General features: G+C 46.4%; 1 protein-coding gene across 28 annotated transcripts in view; it reads left to right on the top strand.

Moving 5' to 3' along the window:
• Positions 1 to 15,863, top strand: part of CNIH3 (cornichon family AMPA receptor auxiliary protein 3) — a 182,288-nt gene that overhangs the window by 51,601 nt on the left and 114,824 nt on the right. The window contains exon 1 of one of the 28 annotated variants that reach the window (XM_044943135.2): positions 14,362 to 14,542. The exons of the other annotated variants lie outside the window; for them this stretch is intronic. The gene's annotated coding sequence lies outside the window, so the exon portion shown is untranslated. Of the gene's footprint in view, positions 1 to 14,361; positions 14,543 to 15,863 lie in introns of those variants that run through there. 28 annotated transcript variants of the gene reach the window in all.

Genomic DNA, 15,863 nt, shown 5'->3' with positions numbered 1-15,863 from the left:
TTAGGGACTTACAGAGGACTCCTCAGGTGTATCTTCAATTGCTTACCTGTCTCCTCTTCCAGACGGGAAGTCTGGAAGCAAGGATGGATGTGGCCAGTCATAGCACAACTCAGTTTTTAAAAGTGACTCTAGGTATTTTTAAAAGAAAATTTTAAAGCCAAAATTTTTAAAGCTTTCAAGTTTTGCTTTTTATTTTGAAAATTTATCTGCATTTGTTTTCAAATGGAAAGATTTCACATTACTGATTAATTTATGCTATATGAGCCACCGTCTTTGAGTATATTTGTTACATTTGGAAGATGCAGAATAAAACTGAGGATTTTTTTGTCTGTGTGGTTTTGCATACCATCTGATACATGGTTCCTTATTGCCCAGGCAGCCTTTTTGTCCTCGCAACTGACATTTTACAGATGAAGAGACTATATGAAGAGGTTATGAAACTTGCCCAAGGTTGCACAGCTGGTATGCATTAGAGCATTGGAGTGTTTAGCTGAGTCTCAGGCTCTTATGCCCATGTCCCTTTTCTAACTCTCATCACTGTCTTTGGATTGTTTAGCTTTGATAATAGTGAATAATATTCCTATCCAAAGAATTATCTTTTTATGTGTAGATGAAGTATTTGGAGTTGGAATTTCTGATTAGAGTCACAACAACAGGAAGACGACGCCAAACATACTGTATATCCTTTTTAAAAAGAGAAAATTCTATTTCATTTTTTGAAAAAAATATATATTTTTTCTGTTTATACAAGTTCATTGCCCCGAATTTTGAAAGGACAGGTACATAGTCACGGACCAAAATCACTGCTAATGTCATCATCCAGAAGAGGTTTGGATGTCTCTTCTTCCAAACATTGTGTGTGTGTGTGTGTGTTTAAAAATGCAGTTGGCTGTTTAGAAGGGGGAAAAAGTGTTCTAAAGGGTTTCAGATGCGAAGTGATGTCTGTTTCCAGCCAATATAAAATGAACAATGTTACTCGCAAGAGCCCTCTCAGCTCCAGCTTGGTTGAGCCTGTTTGCAGACTGTCTCATTTATATAAACACAGATGAAACCATTCTTTGAAAAGATTGAAGATTCATACCAGTTATTTCAGATTTTTAGTTAAAAAATTTTTTTTTAAATATCTAGAGTCACTTTTAAAAACCGAGTTTTGCAGCATACAAATAAAATTAATTTCCAGTGATATTTCTTTGGATTCACAGCAGCCTTTGCCATTGGAGAGTTTTAACAGGCCCCAACAGAGGATAACAAATAATGCTGACTGAGGGGCAGTTTTGCTAGGTGAAATATCTTTATGATTGAGCCTTTCAGCCAGTTCCAGCCTGTGTCACAGGAAACTGAGCAGACCTCTCAGTTTCTCAGATTATCCATCTGGAAACGAAAATAATGGGTTTACGTGATATGGTTGGATGCCTGGGCCTGTCCCTTGACCCTGCTTTGATCTGTCCAGATGGGGGTGCTGCCCTCTTCACTCTGCCTTACCTGGTCTCCACTGTCTGGTGTGTTTGAGGCATCCCCATCTCCTGCGGTATGTCACTCGTAGATGTGATGTTCACACATCCTTCCTCCCCCACTCCCCTCCTCTCTCATCCCCCACCGTGTTCTTCCTCCACTGCCTCACAGCTAACAGGACGATGCTCCGTAAGAGCAGGGGACCCTTACTGCTTATCATGGTTTCTCTGGAGCCTGAAACAGTGCCTGCCATGTAGAAGGGGCTCAGTAAATCCTCATATAGCTTAATGATGAGGCTGGAAAATATTTTTAATTTGGTGTAGAAAGGCAAACAGAAGACTTTTTTTTTTTTTTTAATGTTTTTGGCTGTGTGGGATCCTAGTTCTGGACCAGGGACCGAACCTGTGCCCCTAGTGATGAAAGTGTTAAGATTCAACCAGTGGACTGCCAGGGAAGTCCTGAAGACGTTCTTACATATACTAAAATACAGCCAAAATATAAACTATAAAACTCTAAAAAAGATATCTAAACCGAGATTAAGCTCTTAGACTCTAATGGAGCCACCAATGTTTCTGTGCACAGTGTCAGAGGCATTGAGAGCCTTAGAGAATCTGGGTTGGGACACTCCCTGCTACAGGGCACGGGGATTGCAGACTAAGGCTGGGATCTCGGGAGAGCTCTTGGGACAGTGTCCACAGCAGTCTGGTGCTGGGGGCCTGCCGCATTGTAGTGTCTGCCTACCTGCAGTTGGCCTCCCACTCCTCCCATCTCATGGCCCCAATTCCACAGGTAGACTCTGTTGCCTCCCGGAAATGTGCATTTTATTCCTCTTTCCACAAGGAAAGACTTCTAGCCTCTTAGGTCTAAATTCTGCATATTTTTTCACTGTCTCGTTCAAATTTCACCTTGTCAACTCTACTCACTCCAGCCTACCACAGGCTTCTAAGAAAGCTCATGTAGCTCACTTTCTCATGTGTGTGTAGGACACTTTCACGTGTGTGTCCCGAACTCTCGAAGTGCAGTAGGCACTGTTAGATGGGAGGGTCCTTATCTGTCCATGTCATGCATTCACAGAACTTAGGAGGATACGGTGACCCCATGGGGATCATGTGGCTGACAGTGGGTGGTCTTCAGATTAGCCATGAAAGGAGGAATGAAAATCACCTCTTTGGTAGCCTCGTTTGGCTCATTAACTCAAGAGTTCACCCTTCGAGATGTGGTACATATATATCATGGAATATTACTCAACCATAAAAAGGAACGAAATCGGGTCATTTGCAGAAACGTGGATGGACCTAGAGACTGTCATACAGAGTGAAGTAAGTCAAAAAGAGGAAAACGAATATCGTGTATTAACTCATATGTGGGAAAATGGTACAGATGAACCTCTTTGCAGGGCAGGAATAGAGATGCAGATGTAGAGAATGGATGTGTGGACAGGGTGGGGGGTGGGGATGAATTGGGAGATTGGGATTGACATATATATACTACCACGTGTAAAATAGGTAGGTAGTGATAGCACAAGGAGCTTAGCACGGTCCTCTGTGATGACCTAGGTGGATGGCAGGTGGGAGGGAGGTCCAGGAGGGAGGGGATATATATATTTATATACATGTGGCTGATTCACTTTATTGTACAGCAGAAACTAACACAACATTATAAAGCAACTATACCCCAATTAAAAAAAAAAGAACTTACTCTTTGAAGAAAAGAGGGAGCCTGTGGCTCTGGTGACTGTGGAGGCCGGCCTTGAGAGCAGGGCCTGGGAGCTGGCCTAGCCGGGTGGCGCTCTGGCTGGGTGCCGTGAGTGCCCGTGAGCTGGCAGCTGCTCCTTCTATTTGCTCTGAGACTTGACCTGGAAGGGAAGCACCAGCCAGGTGCCGCTGTCACAGAGGTTGGCTTCATCCTTGAGGGGCTGGCCTCTTACTGCAGGCTCAGCACTCCTGTCTGTGTCGGGGCGCTGAGAACAGAACCATCACCACCTGACCCTGAGGCCATCGTCACAAATAAACAATTCCATCGCTCTAGCTGCAGGGCTTGTAAGGGCCTCAGTTACACACAGGCAGACAGAGGGCAGGGACTGTCTTCTCTCTGTCTTACCTAAGCTTACCTGAGCTTAACTGATTAAGTGTGTGTTGAGTTGGACTGGAGATTTCTGTCAAGTCTCCATCATTTAGTTACACCAACCCAGCTTTAGACTCAGGCTGCCTGGTCAAGCGATCTGTTTCCTCTAGTTCTGTCCTGTTGCTATCTTTTGCTCAGCCTTCTCTGTGTTTCCCTGGTTACCTGAGAGAGAAAACGGGATTGCACCTAGCCCTGCAGTTTCTACTTTGGACTCTCTCTGGCTCCTCTCATTTTTCAAACTGATTAAATTTTTTTTATTGTGGTAAGATAAATTGGCCATTTAAAAATCATTTTTAAGTTTACAGTTGAGTTGCATTAAGTCTCTTCATGTGATTGTACAACTATCACCACTATCCATCTCCAGAATTTCCCATCCTTCCACACTGAAACTCCATACCCGTTAAACTGTAACTTCCCATTCTCCCGTCCCCTCAGCCCCTGACAACCGCCATGTCACTTTCTGTCTTTAGGAATTTGACTATTCTAAGCACCTTGTATGGGGCTTTCCTGATGGCTCAGACAGTAAAGACTTTGCCTGTAATGTAGGAGACGCGGGTTTGATCCCTGCGTCAGGAAGATCCCCTGGAGGAGGGCACGGTAACCCACCCCAGTATTCTTGCCTGCATAATCCCATGGACAGAGGAGCCTGGTGGAATACTGTCCATAGTGTTGCAAAGAGTCAGCTCTGACTGAAGCGACTTAGCACACAGGCACATGTACCTTATATAAGTGGAGTCACATAGTATTTGTCCTTCTGTGTCGGCTTATTTCACTTAGTGTAACATCCTCAGTGTTCATCCATGTTGTAGAAGGTGACAGCAATTCATTACTTTTTAAGGTGGAAGATATTCCAGTGCATGTGCGTACCACATTTTGTTTATGCATTCATCTGTTGCTTCCACCTTTTGGCTGTTATTGTGAATAGTGTTGCTGTGAACATGGGTGTGCAAATATCTCTTTGATACCCTGTTTTTCATTTTTGGTGTATGCTTTATTGACTATGCCAAAGCCTTTGACTGTGTGGATCACAATAAACTGGAAAATTCTGAAAGAGATGGGAATACCAGACCACCTGATCTGCCTCTTGAGAAACCTGTATGCAGGTCAGGAAGCAACAGTTAGAACTGGACATGGAACAACAAACTGGTTCCAAATAGGAAAAGGAGTGTGTCAAGGCTGTATATTGTCACCCAGCTTATTTAACTTATATGCAGAGTACATCATGAGAAACGCTGGGCTGGAGGAAGCACAAGCTGGAATCAAGATTGCTGGGAGAAATATCAATAACCTCAGATATGGATGACACCACCCTTATGACAGAAAGTGAAGAAGAACTAAAGAACCTCTTGATGAAAGTGAAAGAAGAGAGTGAAAAAGTTGGCTTAAAGCTCAACATTCAGAAAATGAAGATCATGGCATCCGGTCCCATCACTTCATGGGAAATAGATGGGGGAACAGTGGAAACAGTGGCTGACTTTATTTTTCTGGGCTCCAAAATCACTGCAGATGGTGATTGCAGCCATGAAATTAAAAGACGCTTACTCCTTGGAAGGAAAGTTATGACCAACCTAGATAGCATATTCAAAAGCAGAGACATTACTTTGTCAACAAAGGTTTGTCTAGTCAAGGCTATGGTTTATCCAGTGGTCATGTATGGATGTGAGAGTTGGACAGTAAAGAAAGCTGAGCACTGAAGAATTGATGCTTTTGAACTGTGGTGTTGGAGAAGACTCTTGAGAGTCCCTTGGACTGCAAGGAGATCCAACCAGTCCATCCTAAAGGAGATCAGTCCTGGGTGTTCATTGGAGGGACTGATGTTGAAGCTGAAACACCAATACTTTGGCCACCTAATGTGAATAACTGACTCATTCAAAAAGACCCTGATGCTGGGAAAGATTGAGGGCAGGAGGAGAAGGGGACAACAGAGGATAAGATGGTTGGATGGCATCACTGACTCAATGGACATGGGTTTGGGTGGACTCAGGGAGTTGGTGATGGACAGGGAGGCCTGGCGTGCTGCGGTTCATGGGGTTGCAAAGAGTCGGACATGACTGAGCAAATGAACTGAACTGAACCCACAAGTGTGTTGAAAAGCAGAGACATTACTCTGCCATCAGAGGTCCATATAATCAAGGTTAAGGTCTTCCCAGTGGTCAACATGCAGTTGTGAGAGTTGGACCGTAAAGAAGGCAGAGCGCCAAAGATTTGATGCCTTCAAACTGTGGTGCTGGGGAAGACTCCTGAGAGTCCCTTGGACAGCGAGGAGATCAAGCCAATCAATCTTAAAGGAAATCAACCCTGAATATTCATTTGGAAGGACTGATGCTGAAGTTGAAGCTCCAGTATTTTGGTCACCTGATGAGAAGTGCTGACTCATTGGAAAAGACCCTGATGCTGGGAAAGATTAAAGGCAGGAGAAGAGTATGTCAGAGAATGAGACAGCTGGATGGTGTCACTGATGCAATAGACATGAACTTGGGCAAACTCTGGGAGATGGTAAGGGACAGGGAGGCCTGGCATGCTGTAGTCTATGGGTTGCAGAATTGGACACAACTGGGTGACTGAACAATAACCCACAAGTGGAAATGCAGGAACTTTTTCAACCAGGAACTTTTGGTCCTCAGTCTTTTTGGCACCAGTTCTGCCTTTTCTTGACCCTCTGGCCCCTGTGTGTTGCTGCTGTCCTCCTTGCTCTAGGATGGACCAACAGCAGTGCCCCAAACATCCTGGGTTTATTTGCTTGCTTAAAAATCTGGTCTGTTTTGCTACATTTACTCTGGAATCCTCAAGTCTTCTAGGTGAATAAAATAGTTGCAGAATCTTTCTTCAAGCCTTAGCATGGAGTCCTAGTTGAACCTTATTGAGAAGTTGTAAATGCTCCTTAAATAGATTTTACTGGATCTTGGGTTTTGCCGTGGCCCCATGACCACAGCCATTTCTTCCGAAGGATTTCATCAGGAAGAGCTAGCAGTGTTTCCAGAGACTTTCAGCCTGGATGTGTGAGGACTGAGAAATGTACCTGATGTTGAGAACAAAGGGATCTTGTGCAAAAATTTTTTGTTGTTCATTTAAACCTTTGCATTTCTGCTCATGAATCTCTGGGAAGCCCAAAGGCCCAGCACTTCTTTTGGTGGCTGCCAGGGAGGGGAACCAGGCAACTTTACCTGGGCCGAAGACTCAAGTTCAATTTTGCCCCTAAACTGGGGACTGCTGGGTCATGGAAATGAAGAGGTTTTAGCTCACTGGAAGACAGTTTGGAGGATGACTTAATTTCCTAGTTTCTTTAAGTTGTCTTGGGTCACAGAAGTGGTTTTAAAAGGCAAACCAGATTTATAAAAATGTAATACACAGACATACACACACACTTGTGTGCATGTGCATACAGTTACCACCACAACAAAAATTCTCCACAGCAATGCAGATCCCACCTTTTCTTGGCCATAAATTTGGGGAGGATGGAATTTGCTTTCCTCTGTCTCTCTGGGGGTAAGGGTGGCTGTGGGTGGTGGGCATCCCTGTGTGTCCATTTGCAGTCCCCACAATTGGGGTGGAATGCCTTAGTGGGAGCTGTTAACCACACATCCATACACAACCAGTGACTGCTGCTTACCACCCAGAGCCTCGGGATCAAAGGCCCCCATGCCTGTTTGCATGGTCTGCTCTTGAGTACGTACAGCACCTGGGACTGCCTGTGGGGTGAGGTCCAACTTCTGTGATGCCATCTGGCTGGCTGGAGCCATGACCTCTGGCCCGTTTCAAGGTCTGTAAATACCATAGACAGGTACTCCGGACATGTTTCCAACTGAATGACACACCCACTTCCTTCCTCTGGACTTCCACTTCCTTCCTTCTTTCCTCCTGGAGAGGGAGACACTGCAGGCCAGGCAACTATGTGTCCAGGGTTCACCCCTCGCCCACCCTCATTCCTCAGCTTCCCCATTCACATCCTCTTCAGGTTTTGGCTTCCCATTTATATTGGTGGTTCAGACTGTAAAGAATCTGCCTGCAGTGCAGGAGACCTGGATTCAATCCCTGGGTTGGAATCCCCTGTGAAGGGAATGGCAACTCACTCCAGTATTCTTGCCTGGAGAATTCCATGGACAAAGGAGCCTGGTGGGCTATACTCCATGGGGTCGCAAAGACTCGGATGTGACTGAGTGACTGACACTTTCATTTTCACCCTCCCTGGCCTGGCACTTGGAGCTCAGCCCCTGGACTGCCCGGGTTGCTCTGGGCTGGCTGGAGCCTGTGGTGGTTGGTGAGTCCCTGGCATTAGGGATCCAGGCCTTGATGGCTCTGTCTCCCTCCTTCCTTCTTCCCTTTCTCTGCAGCTTCCTTCTATTCCTTTTCCTTTGCATAGATCTTACTCTGCCAGAGCCCGCACAGTATTTCTTAGCTCAGCTGGAGGGCCTGAGTGCTGGAATGTTAGCTGACACCACCTCCCTCCCCCAGGGCATCTAGAACTGTGGGCTGATATTTCCAGAACATTAGCTTTAGGTATCTTTTCTGTTTTTGTGTTCACATGGTCCATTTTGACGATGGGATATAGCTCTCCTGCTGGGGAAAAATGCAGGGGAGGAGAGCAGAGTCTTGGAGCTGACTTCCTTTTCTTTCTTTTCCTTATTGGTAACTGATTCATGAACCCTAAAAAAAGAGTTGATAACAACATAGCCAGCTAGCAATAGCAGCCCAGATGGTCCCCTATATAATAGAGGCATTTGTATCTTGGATAAAAAAAAAAATATTGAAATGTGTTCTGCAAATCTTACTGAGAAAAGGAATTAGCAGCAACTGCCTTCAGGTATTTGTGGGTATGAAACTAGCCAAATGATTCTAGTTTTCCAGAATGCAGAGATTAAGGAATGGGAACCGGGAGGTGGAAGGCTCAGATATGGAGACTCAGTGAGGGAAGATGGGTTTGAGGGCATGGCACTGCTCTGGCTGTCGGCCTGAGGTAGCCCACCCTCGGGTTTGTCGGGGGAGAGAGATCCGATCTGATCATGTGTGTGTGGACTTGGAGCTGCACGTCTGGATTTATGTCCACCTGCCACCTGGGAGGCTTCAGAGCAGCTGTAGGCAGACCAGGGCCAAAGAGAACAGGTATGCTCCAACTGTCTCTAAATTCTACGTGGACTGGATACACAAATGATGCTTCCCTTATTCCATAGGCCCAGTGAATCCCCTAGGCCTGCCTGAAATATTTTTTTCTTATAAGTATTTATTGAATCTGTTCCAGTATTGCTTCTGTTGTTTATGTTTTGGTTTCTTGCCCCTGAGAATATGGAATCTTAGCTCCCCAACCAGGGATTGAACCTGTACCCCCTGCATCTGAAGGCAGAGTCTTAATTAACCACTGGACCTCCAGTGAAGTCCTGGGCCTGAGATCTCTATGGAAGTTTTATTCTTATCATTTATCCTAAGCAGGCCATCGGGTGGGGCTTGGAGATCTTTGAGAGGCATTCTGAACTGCGGAGGCGTCAAGGCTACCTTGGAGGATGGGGGGTGGAGGGAGGGCATCCTACCCGTCAGTGAGTGGGAGTGTGTAAGGGGTGGTGGCTGAGGAGGGCCGGCCTCTTACTGCACGTGGAGTTGCTGTCTGGAGTTGGGAATCGGGGCCAGATGCCGAGGAACCTAAAGCCACTTCATCATTACCAGACCGTGACTTCTTTGGGATAATTTTTCTTGGAGGTTCTGGAGAGTGATGAGGAAATTGAACTGAAGCCAACCAAGCATATGTGCTGACTGGAGAAAAATGACTGGAGAAAAATGTGTCTGGGCTTGACATCCTTTTCTCTCACTGGTTGGCAGTTTTAGAACCATAAAGCCTGCCCTAGAAAGGGGCTGGTGGCTAATGGGGCTGAAGCTGCTGCTGAGTGGAGCTCTCAGCAAGCTGCTCTGGGCTTTAGAAAAGTCCCCGCATCTCCCCAGGCCTCTTGTTTTTCTGTGTGTAAAATGAAGATGCTAAGTAAAGTGATCTCTGTCTAGCCTCCTATCCAGCTCCAGAATTCTGTGGTTCTTCCATTGCCTGATTCATGCATCTCATCTCATCTCATCAAGCACATACTTGCTACGTGCATCTTGTATTTCTCTTCTTTTTCTCTTGTCATGGTTTTTCTTTTCCGGTGGCCTTCCTGGGCATTCAGTGTCAGATTTCTATGGAGGGAATAATTAGTTAAGGTTCTTAGATATCAGGGCTGCTGCTGCTGCTAAGTCACTTCAGTCGTGTCCGACTCTGTGTGACCCCATAGAGGGCAGCCCACCAGGCTCCTCCGTCCATGGGATTTTCCAGGAAAGAATACTGGAGTGGGTTGCCATTGCCTTCTCTGAGATATCAGGGCAGTCCCCCTTAATCAAAGAAATAATTTATGGAAATGGAATTGGAATTCTCATAGGATGGACAGAAAGCCTTCAAAGCTAGACTTGAAGCAATAAGATAACTTCGATTTTGATCACTGCCCATCTTTTTTCTGTCCCCGATACTCCCAAGGATGGAGAGGGTTATAGACTGAGTCTGGGTCGGTGCCCCTGTGGGCTGTAGTGGTGAGTAGAAGTAACACAGGGATCTCCCAGCCTCCCCAGTAGAAAGACAGGCACCTGGGTTTACCCTCCCACCTGGACTCTGCAAAAGGTGTGTGTGTGTTTTAGTCGCTCTGTCATGTCCAACTCTTTGTAACCTCATGGACTGTAGCCCGACAGGTTCCTTTGTCCATGGAATTTACTAGGCAAGAATACTGGAGTGGGTTGCCATTCCCTTCTCTAGGGGTTTTCCTGACCCAGTGGTTAAACCTGGGTCTCCTACATTGCATGCAGATTCTTTACCTCTGAGCCATCAGGGCTCTGCATCAAAGAGAGAGGTAATTCTCCAGAGGAAATCAGACTGGTGTAGAAAAGGGGGTATGAATGTTGAGTGACCAAAGAAGTGACTGATGTTCACTACTTGAGCCCTTCAGTTTAACTGTCACCTCCCCTGTAATCAGAGAAAGCAACATTTTCTCTAAAGTAAAGGTTAACTTGTTGCCACAGGCCCTGTGATATGTTACCCTAAGTGAGCTGCTGAAAAAAATATTATTTATCTTCATTCCGGCCTGATGAGGAGTAGCTGTGCGCTGGCCAGGAGGATGGACTTACTAGACTCGTGGTCCTGAGTGTGTTTCCCCGCCCCCCCCCCCCAACCCCTCGACTTGGGTAATGACCTCCCACTGCCTCTTAATAAAGTCTCTGTTATCTCACTGTTAAAACATTGGAGGCAAGGTGATGGAGCCTGCAGCTTTCACAGAGACCATTTGGATGAGGACTTAGCAGGAATGTAACAAAGCACATGCTCATCTAGAAGGAGAAACAGCAATTGTGTGAAGCAAGACTTCCCTGGTGGTCCAGTGGTTGAGAATCCACCTTCCAGTGCAGGGGACGCAGGGCTGATTCTTGCTTGGGGAACCAAGGTCCCACTTGCTGCGGGGCAACTAAGCCCTCGTGTCTTAGCTCGAGAGCCCAAGTGCTGCAAAATAAAGAGTCCATGAGCTCTGGAGCCTGCGCACCATGACTGAAGAGAAGCCTGCACTCTGCAACGAGGATCCCAAGTGCCTCAACTAAGACCCAACTCAGCCGAAAAGAAACATAATAATAAAAAAAAAAAGTGATGTCTTGTCAGTTTGGTGTCTTCTAGGCTGTTTAGCCCCAAATTCTAGAGCATACATGGTAGAGTGAAGCCCAGCTATTCCTTTTCCTCTTGGGAAAGCAAACCCTTCCCCTCAAATGCCTTCCTCTTTCTGAAAGCCCCCCACGGCCCCCTATCTAGACTGGGCTGAGCAGATGTGTTCAATTACCATTCCCTGCTCCATACAGAGCCAGGACAGGGCCCCCTCCCAAGCCCTGTGTGAACCACTTAATATGCCCCCCTCTGCATACCTACCAGGAGTCACTCTCTTACAATTAGCAAAGTTGGCAACTTCCACCACTCTACAGAGTAAGTTATTTTGCTCTGTAAATGAGAGGCAGCATCAGTTGTCTCCCGAGGGGAGAGGTGATGTTATGGCTCAGAGCTGAGTTGTGTGCTGGCACCTCTGTTAAAATTAGCTGCTCCGCTGTTTCAGGGTTATCATGAAGGAACCGATGAAGTTTGATGTGGCAGGATTATTAAAGCCAAGGGAGAAATGACTCTAGGACCAGCATGGTGTTTTCAAGAGGTCAGTCCCACTGAGCCGTGGGAGGCAAGTGAAGCGCTGGGCCTGGGGCGAGGACATTGACCTTGGAGAGGAGACGCTGGCAGGACCACACGGAGAATTTGATTGCTGGAGCTGCTTCTTAGTCCATGTTTTCCCTTAATTTTTCAGTTTTTCCTTTGTTATATCAAAACTCCGAGTGAAATATCTTTTTGTTAAAATGCTTTTCTTAAAGATTTTTTTTCTGATGTGGACCATCTTAAAGGTCATTATTAAATTTGTTACAGTCTCATTTCTGTTTTGGTTTTTTGGCTGCAAGGCATGTGGAATCTTAGCTTCCCAGTCAGGGATCGAACCCACCCCTGCTGCATCAGAAGGTGAGGTCTTTATTGGACTGCCAGGGACGTCCCTCAAGGAGAATATCTTATTTAAGAAAAAAAAAAAAAAGTGGAAACCTGAGCCAGTAAAGAGTCTGGGGTCCAGGCTCAGCCAGTTATTGCTGCTGCTGCTGCTAAGTCACTTCAGTCGTGTCCGACTCTTCGCGACCCCATGGACTGCAGCCCACCAGGCTCCTCCGTCCATGGGATTTTCCAGGCAAGAGTACTGGAGTGGGGTGCCATTGCCTTCTCCGCAGCCAGTTGTTAGGAAGAGTCAATTGCTATGCATTGCCCCTTGGCGCCCTCTACCTTGCTTCGTCTGGAAATGAGGCAGAGTAGGGTGGGTTTCGTTTACAGTTTGCTGGTTTGTTTTCTATTTGACTTACATTGATGACAAGGGATGGAGCCACATACTCAGCCAGGCCTGGAATCCCCACACCTAAAGGCACCTAAGATCATCTGGTCTGTCTGTACATTTGGAATGAGGTGCTTTAATGTGGAGAGGTGAGGTCATGGCCAAGCCCAGAGCATACCTCTAGATTTCCCAGTTCCCCAGCCGGTTCTTCCTCCAGTCCAGGGGGATTTGATCAGGCAAACCTGTCCTGTTTTTATCACAACTGAAATAGAGAATAACAGTGTGTCTCCTTGACCTTCCGGAGAAGGCAATGGCACCCCACTCTAGTACTCTTGCCTGGAAAATCCCATGGACGGAGGAGCCTGGTGGGCTGCAGTCCACGGGGTCGCATAGAGTTGGACACGACTGAAGTGACTTAGCAGCAGCAGCCTTGACCTTCACAGCTGTGCAGACTAAATCTTCATACTTCCCCACAACTCATTATCGGATTTTATGATGTTTGGTTGTTTTCTAGGTGGGCTAAAGAGAACACTGGTAACTGAATTAAGAAAAGAGGGATACGTGATATTTTGTCAGTCCCCATATTTAAGATATTGCGTAGCTCTGGGAAGATGTGAGTTAGAGGGTTGTTTTAAATTTTTTCATTTACTAAAAATACTTTAGGGACTTCCCAAGTGGTCCAGTGGCTAAGACTCTGTGCTCCTAATGCAGGGAGCCGGGGTTCCATCCCTGGTCTGGATCCCACGTGCTGCATGTAAAATATCTCACACTCTGCAGCAAAGATGGACGACCCCACGTGCACAACTAAGACCCAACACAGGCAAATGAATAAGTAAATAAATATTTAAAAAAGAAAATGAAATACTCTGGGGCTTCCCTGGTGACTCAGATGGTTAAGAATCTGCCTGCAATCCCTGGGTCGGGAGGATCTCCTGGAGAAGGGAATGACTACCCACTCCAGTTTTCTTGCCTGGAGAAATCCAGGGACAGAGCAGCCTGGAAGCTATAGTCCATGGGGTTGTGAAGAGTCAGACATATTTTTTAAATAAAATAAAAATTAAAAAAATATTTTAAAAACTACATTAAGAGGTGTCTTTTCCCCTTGTGGCCAGAAGCTTATTTCTGTCTATGAGGCCCAGCCTCATATATATTGTCATCCTGTTTATTTAACTTATATGCAGAGTACATCATGAGAAATGCTGAACTGGATGAACCACAAGCTGGAATCAAGATTGATAGGAGAAACATCAGTAACCTCAGATATGCAGTTGACACCACCCTTGTGGCAGGAAGTGAAGAAGAACAAAAGAGCCCCTTGATGAAAGTGAAAGAGGAGAGTGAAAAAGTTGGCTTAAAACTCAACATTCAGAAAATGAAGATCATGGCATCTGGTCCCATCACTTCATGGCAAATAGGTGGGGAAACAATGGAAACAGTGACAGACTTTATTTTTTGGGCTCCAGAATCACTGCAGATGGTGACTGCAGCCATGAAATTAAAAGACACTTGCTCCCTGGATGAAAAGTTATGGCCAACCTAGACAGCATATTGAAAAGCAGAGATATTACTTTGCCAACAAAGGTCTGTCTAGTCAAAACTTTGGTTTTTCCAGTAGTCATGTATGGGTGTGAGAGTTGAACTATAAAGAAAGCTGAGCACTGAAGAACTGATGCTTTTGAACAGCAAGGAGATCCAATCAGTCCAATCTAAAAGAAATCAGTCCTGAATATTCATTGGAAGGACTGATGCTGAAGCTGAAACTCCAATAGTTTGGCCACCTGATGCGAAGAGATGACTCACCCTGATGCTGGGAAAGACTGAAGGCAGGAGAAAGGAATGACAGAGGATGAGATGGTTGGATGGCATTGCCGACTCAATGGAAGTGAGTTTGAGTAAGCTCCGGGAGCTGATGGTGGACAGGGAAGCCTGGTGTGCTGCAGTCCATGGGGTCTCAACGAGTCAGACACGACTGAGTGACTGAACTGAACAAGGCCCAGCTGCACGTGTCATCCTGATTTAGCATCTGATTCATAATGTGTGCTGTGCCTGGTGCCTCTCCCCAAGCCACCTGACATGTCAGTTCATCTCTCTTTGCGTTGTAGTCTCTTTAGTCATCAAACAGGGGAGTCTTTTCTTCTTCATGGTGTCCTGAGTTGGGATCACGTTTTCTTCAGCTTTCATGCAAGACATCTTGGTCATACATTCTCAGGGTTTTGTTTAGCTCCCGTCCCTCCCTTGCCTTGAGAAGGTCTTTGTAAACCATCAGTGAAGCCACACCCTTCCTCCCTTCCTCTGAGTCAGTATTAAATTAAAGGACAGTATTAAAGGACACAAAGTCCTGAGCAAGGTGACGGCTGGCTTGCTGGTCACACTGTGACTGTGTGACCACCACCCTTCCAGCTGGGTGTGGACAATGCTGTGGTGGTGTGTTTTGGGGTGAGGGTGGGCCCTCTGAGACCCTTTGCTGTCCTAGATTTTCAGTTGATCCCTTTGGTTAGCAGCACGTGTGACCCCTGCCTTTCAGAGGACAAATTGGATTGCTTGTGATTATCAGTGCTTTTCAAATGGATGAATAAGAAGGACATACAAAGCAAGTGGTATTTCCTGTTTAGTGTTATGTCTCTGGGCTTCCCTGGTAGCTCAGCTACCTGCAATAAGCTACAAGAATCCACCTGCAATGCGGGAGACCTGGGTTTGATCCCTGGATTGGGAAGGTCCCATGGAGAAGGGAATGGCAACCCACTCCAGTATTCTTTCCTGGAGATTTCCATGACAGAGGAGCCTGGTGGGCTACAGTCCATGGGGTCACAAAGAATCAGACATGACTGTGTGACTTTCACTTCACTTCATAGTGTCTCCAAGATAGAAACCCTGTTTTCAGAGTGAGATGGGGAGACTGCTTTGCAGCCATGTCTGGGGAGGGGATGCCAACATGATGATGGATGAGGAGGGCCTGATCTCCATCTTAGACCCAGGACTCATGAGTGTAGGTTCTGCTTCATGAGGCTTTACAGTCAGTCTGGGTGATGCTGAACCACCTGGAAGAGGAAGGGCGGTGTCTGCAGAGGATGTTGAACAGTTGAAAGGCGCAGGGAGATGCTGAAGGGGCAGAGGATGGTGACGGGGCTTCAACCTGGCCCCTGCCTCCCGGCTGGACAGAGAGGAAGGGGTCAGTCTTCTGTGGAAAACCCGGTAGGCTCCTCCCCCCACCCCTAACTGTGCTCTGCCTACCAGGGTGCTCATCCCAACAGTCAGGGGAATTCCCTCCACCTGTTGCGGACCTTTCTTCCCTGTGTCATGTCAGGCCTGACTTTGTGAATCTGGGCTTCAGAACTTGCCTCCTCTTTGCCTTTCCCGACTTTACCAGCCTCGTTTCACTGCTCTGGGCCTCACTTT

This window comes from Bubalus bubalis, chromosome 5 (genome assembly GCF_019923935.1).
Source record: "Bubalus bubalis isolate 160015118507 breed Murrah chromosome 5, NDDB_SH_1, whole genome shotgun sequence".
NCBI lineage: Eukaryota > Metazoa > Chordata > Mammalia > Artiodactyla > Bovidae > Bubalus > Bubalus bubalis.
This window is presented reverse-complemented; position numbering and strand designations above follow the sequence as displayed.